The sequence below is a fragment of the Gossypium raimondii genome, chromosome 12 (assembly GCF_025698545.1).
Source record: "Gossypium raimondii isolate GPD5lz chromosome 12, ASM2569854v1, whole genome shotgun sequence".
NCBI lineage: Eukaryota > Viridiplantae > Streptophyta > Magnoliopsida > Malvales > Malvaceae > Gossypium > Gossypium raimondii.
This window is the reverse complement of record NC_068576.1, coordinates 29,858,003-29,870,828: the sequence shown is the minus strand read 5'-3', so window position 1 is coordinate 29,870,828 and position 12,826 is coordinate 29,858,003. Positions and strand designations below refer to the sequence as shown.

Here is a 12,826-nt window from a genome sequence, read left to right as displayed (position 1 = left end):
CTAACCAAGCTTTGTTATCTGCATAGTTTTTAGATTTGTATGATTAAATTGTTTCAAACCTAATACGTCCCTGTTAGCTCACACGAATGCTAAGAAACCCTTAGTAAATAAGGATCAGTAAAAGGCATATTTACTAAGTAAAGGATTCCAAAAGAACCTAATATGGTTTCCAAACTCATGAAAGGTTGAATTGCCATGGAATGTTTTTCCGAATGTTATTAAGCATGTTGATAATAAATTGAGTTTAATTAAAGTAATTGTCCTAGTTTATTTATGTTATAATTGTTGCAACTTGTGTTTAATTTTACTAAAATCTATTTCAATCATATAGTTTGCATACTTAGGATAATTGGTATTAGGGATCATTGCATTTAGTTAAATATATTTTAATCACCACTTCTCAACTATATTGTGTTTTTATTTACCAAATTATTAATATAATTTTACAAATTAAGTGACTTAGCACAAATACAATCCCTGTGGAGACGATAACTCGATACTTACTTATTACTTGATAACAACTATGTACACTTGCACAAACCTAACTGTTACACTTATCAATATGCAATTAAATGGCCACATCTTCCTTATGTCGCGTGTGAATATGATATGTGAATTGTGCAAGTATACACGTTGAATCAAGTAATAAAGTGATGAGTAAGAGGGGTAAGTTATGATAATGATTAATGTCATGGAAAAACTGAGTTAAGTATGCAATGATGAATTAAAATAATAAGGATGAGTGCGAAATGTATACTGACTAATATTGGAAAATGCTAAGGCAAAACAAGAATAAGAATGCAATGACAATTATGTGAATAATTGAACTAACAATTAAATAACTAAGAATGCTATGGCAAAGATGCTGTAGCAATGGATTGAAGGTATACGATGTTGATTTGGAAGATTGGAACTACTAAGAATCTACCCTTACTTTTAGTAATGCCTCAACATAATTGTACTTTATTTACTGTTCAGAAGAGACCAAAAATGACCTGCTTCTTTTGAGAGCAAGGTCTCAAGTTACCTGGCCTGTGTCTATAGGCTTTATCACAGTACCTTGCACTATTTTGTCTTTATTTTATACAAACGTTGCTCTATGTCTAGAGTATGTTGTGAGTATTCGGTCGAATACTCACTTATATCATTCAATTTTGGTCCAATCTAATCCAACCTTTTCATAATTCGATTAAGTTTATGGGCATGTTGCACATTCATCTATGTCCAGAGGATATACACATACATTTAGAAAATAAAAATAATTAAATGAAATAGTAGATTAAATAAAATATACACTTCAACCACTATAAAATATAAAATTTTTCATCATGTAATCCTAACCCTATGAGATTTAGCTCATGGATTGGTGATTAAAATTCAAGTTCGAAATAACATCCAAAATCATTTTGATCAAATTAATTCATGTAAGAACAAATTAAGAAATAAAGTAAGAACTTAGGAAGATGGCTGTCGCCAAATCAATCTGCAATCCAATAGCATAGTATCCTATGGTGGCTGAGAGAGATTGCCTTCGGTTTCCCCTTTTCCGTCTCTACTTAGCCACTATCCTCTATTGTTTCCTTCGACTCTCTTCCCCCTTTCTCCCTTAGGGCTTCCTCCTTTGGCTTTTTATAAGCATTTTTTCCTAGGGTAACTCTAACAACCCACGATATCTTTTCCTCTTTTTTAGGCAGATTTTTTCTGGTACAAGTAGAGTTGGACTGAGACCAATATGCGCTGAATGTTGACTCGGTCATCCTCCTGAATTGCCATGGTATTCAAAGTGGCACACTGTCCAACCTTTTACCCCGACAAACCTTTACTCCTTTATTTCTTTCTCCCATCCTGCACCTGCCAAACCACCAAACATAACTCTTCCACACGCAATTAAAAGTATGTAACATGTATACATAGTCCAAGCTCCTAATGCAAATGGTAAAAATACTAATAAAATGCCCTAAAATGCCACTAAGTGTACCTAAGTACAAACATTTAACTAGGTCTAAAGGAATGAAATATAACTCTTTTCAAGAGTTATCACCTTCTTACAAATTGTCCCAACCCCATGTAATGCATCATGGCATACAAATCTAATTGCAAATCAATATGCATGATAATCTTGCTTTCATGTACATATAAATCTCAATAGTCATGCTGATCCATGCTTTCCAAAATGAACATATAGCCATGATTTTTGCACAACATGAGATTAGAAAGAAATTATCAATTCATAACAATATTTATCATACCATACCATTAAAACTCAAGTGAGAATAACTTACCTTATAACCACATAGTCACTCACATATAATAACAAAAATACATTATGTTTTCATTTGTAAAGTAGAATGATAAATTATAGTCAAATCCTTACGTATTGAACTTGTATAAAATGCAAACCTTTTGTGATTCCAATAGGAAATCTTATTAAAGCTCAGTCACTTCCAATCGAAAAGAATATAAACTTTGATTTGCACCTAATGAAACCGTGTATGTGGTTAGAATTCTCTTACCCCTAAAAAAAGAGTTTTCCAAAAATAAAATCATCCACTAACTTTTCAACTTATAAAACTTACTTCTTTATTCTGAGATGATTCAAGAAGAATGCTTCTAAAGTTGATGACTTGAATTGGTGTGAGGATCTAGTTTGGTGAAAAGAATAAATGAATTGAATTAATTTTCATGAAAAGAAAAGAAAAAAGATGAGATTATGAATAAAATTTAAGAGAAGAAATAGAATATACTTCATTACCCAAATATTGACAAAGATGTCAAAAATTGAAGAAGTCACCAAGAAGAACTTAAAATTTTGGCAATAGAAAGGAAGTAAGGTCTCCAAGTTATGATCAAAAGAGATAGAAAGAGAAGAGAAGAAAAAACAAATAAAGAAATCAATTTTTGGGTGATGGTACAAGAGTGGTGGTATGGTTTTGATATGGTGGTGGTGTGGTGGTGCTAAGGTGCTTGAATGGTGTTGATATGGTGGTTGTATGGTGGTTGTTCGGTGGCATTTTGGTTTGTATTTGAAATATGAAGCAAAAATATATGAAAATTCAAAGAGGAGCAACCTTTTTGGGTGGGACAAGGTGGGTGACAAGGATGAGCAAAGAGAGTAAAGATGAAACAAAATCAAAACAAATGAAAATGAGGGGAGAGAGAGATGGATTGTCACAGGGTCAAACTCATCAAACAAGACATTGAAGAGGGGGACAAGAGTGTTAGGAAGAGTTAATCACAATAAAATTAGGAGTTTTACCTTTTCAAATTTTAAAAAAATATGGAGTTACTAAGCAAAATAAAAATAGGAGTTACATGCATTAGAATGGACGGTTTTGCATGGGAATAGATGACCAACTTTGTGCATTAAAATTAAAAACATAATTGATAGCATAAAGAGTTGAACTTGGGTCGTTTAGGAGTTACTTAAGGTACTTAAACACTACACCTCTTCAATTGCTTTATTAAAGAATTAACAACATTTATTTTTAAACAAGGCATAACACAAACTAAGATTTTGAAACAAAATTGCTCAAAATAGAAAATGATGTGAGGCAAAGGAATCGAATTCAGATCTTCAAGGACAACTCCACTGCTACTTGACAAAGTTAACTAGATACTTATTGTTATCTAAAAGATAACTTTTAAAAATTGGGGGGTAACTACTCTTAACTTTATACAATCGTAGCTACTTTCGATGTCTTAGACTTTAGACTCCCTGATTTAACCTATTCAACATTTATATATGATTGTGAAGATGCAAGGTTTATCAAAGCGTAAATAGGGACAAAGAATAATAGAAAAATACCTATTACAATATCGATAGTGCCACCCTCCTCATAAGTTCGTACGACGTAGGCTCGAGACGATGTTCTAGCATTTGACAGATAAACAACAACTTCACTCCTATTTCTTACATCACCTTTAGAGACAAAACCACCACGAATAATTCCTCAGCCCCTCACGTAGGAGTAGACCTCTGAGTAGGAATAGGAGCAACATTATCACTTTTCAGGCACTCATGAGCAAAATGTTCTAACGATCCAGAATAGAAATAGGATCGCAAAAACTTCCAACATTCACCTCGATTCTTTTTCCCACAATGCTCGCAATTAGGTACCTCAATATCTCAAGTCAGACCTCATACACTATAACACCCCAAACCCTTCCAAGTAGGTTTGACCCAAATCCGACATCGACATTAGCCATCGAAGTGACTCTTCGTTAAGTCCCACCTATCCTACACATCACTTGATTAAAACATGAAATATGCCAAGTTATTACACAATAGCAGAATTATGCACGAAAGATAAAGATGCGAGCTTGCAAACAATCAAGGAAAAGGTTTTCATGTCAAACAGTAGAAACACATAAGAGTTCACAAACACTAAATAACATAAGCTCGCATAGTAGCGTTCAATATGGGTTTGCAACACACAAAGTATGAGTTCGCACAAAAGCATAAGTTTGCATATAGTAGTATAGGTTCACTAAATATCAACAGTTTACATACAAAGATACACGAGTTCACAACTTAACAGGGTTTGTACATAAATAGACTTCGCAAACAAAGATAGCATGCATGCATGGGTTTTCATACCTTTTTAGGGTTCACATAAATTCATGGGTTCACATACCTATATGGGCTTGTACAATTTTATTGGATTCACTAAGTAGAAAGACTATCTCTACTAGGGGTGCACATGTAATTTCCAAGGTTGTAGTACCTATCAATAAATCTGACTTGCATGTTTCGACAAAAACAAATTCTCATAACACTCATGTATGAATAAACATTAACTTTATTCATAATAAAAGATAAAATTCTAAGACATTGTTCATAAAGATAAAATCAACTTAAACTTTAAAAGAAATTATTTCAATGACAGAGTCAACTTATGATAAATTTAAACCCACATAAAATACGAAACCCCATCACCTAATTCCCAATTTCGCTAAGTTATCTACCTCGCCACTGCTATTCATGACCTACTTACCTGAGAAGTAAGAGAGGAGTAGGTGAGTTCATTTCAAACTCAGTGAATAATCAAGAATCAATAGAGTATGCTTAAAACATAGAGTTTAAAACAAAAAGAAGACTTAGTCTAAAATTTTTTTTCGCGTGCTAGGTTCGAGGAGAAGATTGCGAGACCCAGTTTGTAGATCCTGTTTGTCAGAAAACATAAGTTTGTAAAACAGACTCACATGTATTTACTGAAAATTGAACTTAAAAACTTAGCTTTTACTTATTTGAAAATGAAACTTATATAATACGAAACAAGCTTGGATACTTGTCTGATCAGAATGGCTGAGAAACATAAAATATGTTTTTTCACTTAACACACTTATCAAAATCTTGTCTCCTTTGATATGCGGATCTCCTTAACATGCCATGTCCCATTAGTGCACTGCAAAGCAATACACTTTACTATACACCAAAATGTCCCAGTGAATGGAGCATAGCTCAACATTCCTTTATCTCCCCACATGTCCCAGGGCCTCAAAGCCCGTAATCATAGAACTTATAGTTGAGTACTTACAATCCCATGGTATACCAATATATCCAACATAACACTCACAAAGGAGCATGCATAAGACATATCTTTAAAACATAGCTTTAAAAATATATCTTGAAAATAGAGTTTCAAAGCTTGAAAATAGAGGTTTGTAGAAAACTTACTCTTGGAACTTAGTTTTAAAAGCAACGTTCTTGAAAACTATCACAGTTCGCACACAGGATACAAACCTTTAACATTAATACTAAAAATCATATTAGTTAACATACTTATGGCAATTCATAACCACTCACCTAGAAACTGAGAAACTAAACAAGCTTGGCTTTCCCTTTATCCTTACTGGTAGATGGTCTGACTGGTTCGCAATATACATAAACACACATATTACTAAACAAACAAAACATACATAGTCCACACATGCAAGTGAACCTTACTTTCTGAACAATTAACTCTAACAGGATAGAGGCTTACCTTGCGTGCTACGAGCTTGGTTGAGAATAGAGACTTGACAATAAAATATTCGACGAGAGAATTCTCATAGAATAAAAGTCGTATTTATAAGCATTAAGTGTCTTGGAAATCTTAGGATACCTTACTTGATTTAGGAAATGTGTTACTTTCATGAAAAGTACTCCTAGATACACCATATTTTTATTTCCTAATTCGAGTCTTGCTCAATTTGTAATAGGCCATTTTCAGTGGTGTTGAAAATAGTGGATTCGAGACGATAATTTTGACCAGTCAGTCAGTATTTATGGGGTTATTTCTGTGTCATATTAAATTTTTGTTAGAAAATTTTAATGTTGAGATAGTTAGTTAAGAAAAAAAAAACTAAATCGTAAAAGCTATAATAGATAATTGCTATTAATTAAAGGAGCTAAATAGGGATAGTGACATGACCAAATGGTTTTAACTGGCAATTATGCCAAAGATGTTTAGTTGGACAATTTTATACATACATTTTAGTTTATATTATATGTTTGTTTTAAGGGTAATATAGTAATTAAGTAATTAATAACATAAACAAATAGGTAAAAACTATCATCTTCTTCCTTTCTTTTGTTTTGAAATCAACACCATAACCAAACATAGGAAAACTTTAGCCAAGTTAAATTTGTATGCATGTAAGTATTTGTAACTCATTTTTCATGATTTTTATGTTTTTGAGATCGTTGTAGCTTAATGTAGCTAACCCAAGGACTAATTCGTAAAACTGTTAAAATTTTTGAGTTATGCCATTGATGAATTTATGATGTTTTTGAAGTTTGATGATAGATTAATAAGCTTGATAGTTGAATAGGAATATTTTGTAAAGTGATTTTGGTTAGTTTTAAAGTTTAAGGACTAAGTTGTTAAAATAGAAAAGTTATATGAAATATTTGTAAAAATATGTTGAATACAGTGTGTGTGAATTAGAAAAGATTCGATACTCTTGTTTGGATTAATTTGTGATTTAATTGAAAGTTTTGGGTTTAGAGAATAAATTGAATAAAAGGTAAAATTTTAGGGTAAAAATATAAAAAGGCGATTAAGGGTAAAATATGTAAATTTAAGTGTTTTATGGTATTTGAATTGGCTAATTGAATAAATTATTATATTTAGGTCAAAAAATGGATCAGTCGTTTGATAGTCATAGGAAAGAAAAAGTCTTCGAGTAGTCGTCGTTGAGTGTTGATAGCTATCATATTTTGGTAAGTACGTATTACATTTATTATGTTTGTAAATGTCTTAATTAATTATGTGTTTGGTTATATGAATATGAATGATTCTATGATCTATTGAATGGTGATAAAATGGAACAATAATGGATTGAAGTGTAAAGTTTGAGCATGTGATGATATTAGAAAAACAAGATAAATCTGTGTGAACTTAGTGAATAGCTATGATACATGTAACATTACCCTGTGTTAGCATTTCAGGCACTAGTTGCCAGTGATTACAATTTCAGGTGCTTTGTACCTGTGTTACAGTTTTAGGCACTCTGTGCTAGTGATTACAGTTTCAAGTAATATGTACTAGTGATGGATACCATACTGATGACTTGAGATCTTGCATATGTTGTGTATTCTTTGAAGTTTGTGTGAGTAGCATTGTGTATCGGTTAATGTTCTTTTGTCAGCTTGTGTTAGCATTACCCTCCCATGTATTCTAACTCAAGTTTACTATTGTTCTCCGAGAAAAATGGTTAACTATTGAAATTGAAATGAAATGTGATGATATGATGAATTATATTTGGTTGATTATATCTTAGTATGTGATTCTTAACATGTTATGTATTGGTGATATGAACTAATCAAGTTTAATTGTTTCATAAAGTTGGAATGTTGAAACAAGACAAAGGACTGCTAATTTTATGTTATATATGATTTTTAAATTTAATTGACAGGTATGAGATGTTTTCTTTTACAAACTTACTAAGCTTTACGTAAGCTTACTTTATTTGATTTTTCTTCTTTGTAGATTGTCAGACTTTTTTGTCGATTGGAACATAATTGGTGATCATACTATCTGAAAACTCTTTCGGTAGCTGTAACACCCATACCCGACCCGGTCGCCGGACCCAAGTAATAGGATGCTACATCGACATCATCAATTTTACACATGCACACAAAAATTTTAAGCAAGAATAATTGTCATTAACTTCATCAATTACAGAGGTGTTCATGACTTAACAAACATTAATCAATACTATAAACTATTTAAAATATTCTGAGGGACCATTTAATAAATTTCCTAAGAAATCACGTAGGTATAGATACACGAACACAAGTATTGATATTTATCCAGACATGTATCGACTCCTTTGAGAAAATTGATACTGTTTTAGCATTCTATTTTTCCTTAAAAGTTGAAACCAACATTTTATCAATACCTTAACAAAGGTATCTATATTTTCACCTCGAGTATCAATACTTGTGAAAGGGTATCTATACCAAATTAAGTTACTATTTTCCTACACATTCGTTCCAACATTGAGGTATTGATACTTATACCCCAAATATCGATACCTCTGTACAAACCGACAAAATCACAGCAAGTAAGGAAAAATCTCATACTCAAAATTTACTTCTTCAACATGTATCAACAACCATATTATCTGGCATCAAAGAGTCCATGCATATAGTCCAAAGCAACATCAGAAATTCAACTATTCAAACCAAAGCAAAACAAATAAAATAGTAATAAGAATCCATCAAATCCTGAAAGTCTAAATTAATAATAAACCATTAAAGACATAATAAGAACCAACCAAAACTATAAACATATTTCCTTTATTCCCATTGTTCAAAGCATACTAATGTCACCTACTCAATTTACTAAAGCTTAACTTGGATCACTTCCTTAGAATCGCATCGCTCACTCTAGAAACACTAATTATCTGCAATGGTTTAGAAAGGAGTGTGTGAGCTTAACAAGCTCAGTGAATGATCAAAATTACTGTAAACAAACAATATATGATACATTAAATAAAAGCATATAAAGCACAGTTACAACAGTACTCAACTATAATGCCAAACTAACTTAATTATGCATTGCTTACATATACATATAACTTCATACTCATACACTTATAAACATAACATGTTTCTTAACAATTCAATAATAATAATTTGGTAACTTAAGACTATGAAACATAAAATTTGGCTCTATCACCATACATTGGATACATGGATCTCCAACACACCAATGACTCTAAGAGTCGAACATATCCCAGAAGTGTAGCAACAAGCTAACACTCTCCAACACACCAACATATCCCGATGAATGGAGCTTAGCTCACATTCCTTTATCTCTCCAAACTATCCCGAGCCTCAATGCCCTAAATCAAAACACAAGGATGAGTACCCATAAAATGCTATGGCATGCCAAATATGTCCAACAGTCTCACAAGATCGGAAGGCCAAAGTATCCACAATTATACACATATTTACTTACCATTTTCTGCACAATATCATTGCTCTTTTACATCTTGCACACAAGAGCGTCACAACCATTTAGCATGCTTACCATGCTCTTTTTTGCTACACTTATAAGTGCTAACATATAACTTAATGAGCCATAACCACAATAAGTCACATATACATGAATAGTACAATGGTTCCATATAACATATTAATATACACACATAACCAGAATTTTGCAAAATACACAAAAGGAGTAAGAAAGCTTACACTCGAAACTTAGGAAAGGGGTTTAGGCTACTTCTAAGCTCCCATTTAACGCTATGAATAGTGTCTACAAGTAGCGATCCTAAAACACTCACCGTTCACGCTTTCGCCTATTTTCCAAAAGCTTAAACTAACTTTTCCTTGTCTTTTGCCTTACTCGAAGAATGTCCCAATGACTCCAAAGCTTCACACATATTAACCACACAATATACACGATTAATTAGTAGCCATAACACACCTTAAATAAACAAAAATGCAAGTCTAAGGCTAGTTCCTTATTGGACTAAAATTTCCAACTAGCATAGTCGAAACTCGAATTCCTTAGTTCACATTCAATCCTATCAGTTAAAATTGATTCTAAACACCTAATTACTCATCCAAAAATAAATCTCAACCTTCAAGACACTCAAAACGCCTCGGATTAATGGTTCTGAAATGTTTGACATCCATGGCCATTTTTATGAAAACTCAACAAAACCTTCAAATCACATCAAAACAAGTTAAAAAACTCTTAGAAATAGTATTTTCATCTACAATCTCAAATTTTTCCATTAACGACTCCAACTTCGACCACCACACAAAATCCTTGATTCAATAGATTAAAACTTGATTTAAATGGCTAGAATACATCAAAAACTATTAGAAAAAACAAAACATTACCTTGATTGAGGTAAAATGAATGATTGATTAAAAAATTGAAAAAAATTGATTAAAAAATTGAAAAAACTTACTTGAAGAAAAATCAACAAAAGTAATGGTGTTATTGGTGTTTTTCTTTAAATTCAAAGGGGTTTTAAAGTTTGAAAGATGATAGAAAACAAGGGGTTGGAGTAATTAAAACCAAAAATTAAAGGATGATGTTTAGGGATTTTGTCTCTAATGGACGACAAAAAGAAAAGGGGTGAATGGTGTTTCTTTTTTTTTTATGGTGTTTCTTTTTTTTTTCTTCACATCAAAAGTAGGGTGAAAATGGGAAAAATGGGTTGAGTTGAAAGCTTGGTATAATTGCTTTCAAGCTACTCTTAAATTAAACCCTTTTACAAAACATTCCTCTTTCTAAAATTGAAACTCCTTTTCACACTTTTTATAAATTGGTTTAAATTTTCAAAAGCCTTAAACAAATATATTTTCAGGTTGCATATTCTTAATTCTCAAACCCCATTTTAGGCCATAATTTCAACACTACCCTCAAAACTCCTAGACCCAATTTTGGGATGTGACAACTCTCCCCTCTAAAAAGAATTCCATCTTCAAAATTTACCTAAACTAAAAAAATAGGGATATTGTCGCTTCATCGTATCTTCAGCTTCCCAAGTAGCCTCCTTGATTTTGTGGTTATGCCATAAAAATTTAAGCAACGAATTTCATAAAACCTTCTTTTCAAGGATCACCGGTATTCTCCTTAAATTCCTTCTGAGAATGGTTTTTTTGGATACTCAACACTTTACGTGTGATTGCTTTTACATGCTCCTTCCCTTCTTTTCGGGGATTATCTTTGGTGTTGCTAGGAATTCCTGTGCCAATTTGTCTTTTTGTATCACCCATCATGCTTATCAATTGGCTTATCTGATCTTCAAGCTTAGTTAATGTTTTTGCTGAATTGGTGCACTCAACTGCACCTATTTCACGTCAGTTCTCATTGACTACATCTCCCTCTCAATCCGATCCAAGCGTTGACCACATACAGTATAGTCACTTGGGTTTGCCCTTTCTTGAGGTTTTTGCAAATAGGGAGGTTGATAATTAGCATTTTTAACTTTATTTGAAGTATTACCTCCTCCTTGATTTTGACCCCATCTTAGGTTCGGGTGATCTCTACATCTGAGATTGTAATTATTTGAATAAGGGTTTTCGCCCCTATTCCCTATATAATTCACATCCTCGGTTGGATTGTCGATATATGGAAGAGCGGTTTGTCCCGTCTGTATATGGATGGTACACTATTCACGGACTCTATGTGGTTGATTCTGTCCACTAACTACTGGTATATGTCATCCTCCTGGATAGCCTTCACCATAGATAGTCTTTGGCCATATGTGTATCGTTTAGCTGGCCACTAGCAGGAGTTTGTTGCCTTATTTTATATTAAGGCTCATTAAGGCTTCTTTTATAGCTACATCCAATCCTGACCTTGCGTGTACATCCAACTCATTGTAGAACATTTGCAATTGTAGCCACTCGATTAATCTGTGTTGTGGAAATTTCTAAATCAACTAAGAAGAGATTGCTATTTTTTGACAGATGGAGGGAGAAAGTTTCTATGAGGCATGAGAATGGTTCAAAATGTTGATTCAAAAATGCCTGATAAGACTACAGGTGTTTTATAATGGGTTGGACGCAAATGCACGATTTGGATTAGACAGAGCAGCAAGAGGAGCCCTTTATGAACAGAACGTATGAAGATGCTGTCACATCTCAAAAATTGGGTTAGTAGAAATTGGGTTAATGAACCTAGAGTGGTCACGGCCGAATATTTGCTTAGATAATATTTTTCTCATTTGATAATAAATAAATATCAATTATAGTAACTGAGTAGTGGTGGAGCTGTCCTAGATGATTTCAGTTCAAACCCCTTCCCTCTCATTAATTTCATTTTGGCGCAAATTTGTTTTAAACCCTTTGCAAAGGTTATCCCCTATTTTTATTCTTATTTACGTAAGTTTGAGAATAAGGAAGTGAGTAGTCTAGTGGTTTATTAACTCATTAGCTACCCTAGTGGTCAAAGGTTCAAGTTCCAATGTTCACAATCTTCTATTTCATTTATAAGAAAAATTTCCATGTGCTTTTAGTGCTTGCCTCCACCCCATTTTCACAATAAATAGGAGGATTCCTTTCCTCCAATATAAGTCAAACTTGCCATAGTTAGAGGGTATATAATCCCTTTTTTACTCCATGTCCTCCTCTCTTGCCATAACCTCGCATCTTACCTATTTGAAAGATACATTAAACCTAGGCGAGGTTGACCAAGCATGACACCCTTCCACTATGGTCCATACTCCCCCTTCCTCTCACTTTCTTCCATTTTTTATTTCTTTCCTCACCTTTTTCTCTCTATTTTGGCCAACCACCACAACCACTCCTTTAATCATCTTTTTCTTCCTCCACTGTGACCCAAACCTCCTTCCAACGATCACCACCTCTCGT

General features: G+C 33.0%; 1 pseudogene; it reads right to left on the bottom strand.

Moving 5' to 3' along the window:
- Nucleotides 1-11,892: 11,892 nt before the first annotated feature.
- Nucleotides 11,893-11,989, bottom strand: LOC128035734 (small nucleolar RNA R71; annotated as a pseudogene).
- Nucleotides 11,990-12,826: the final 837 nt, after the last annotated feature.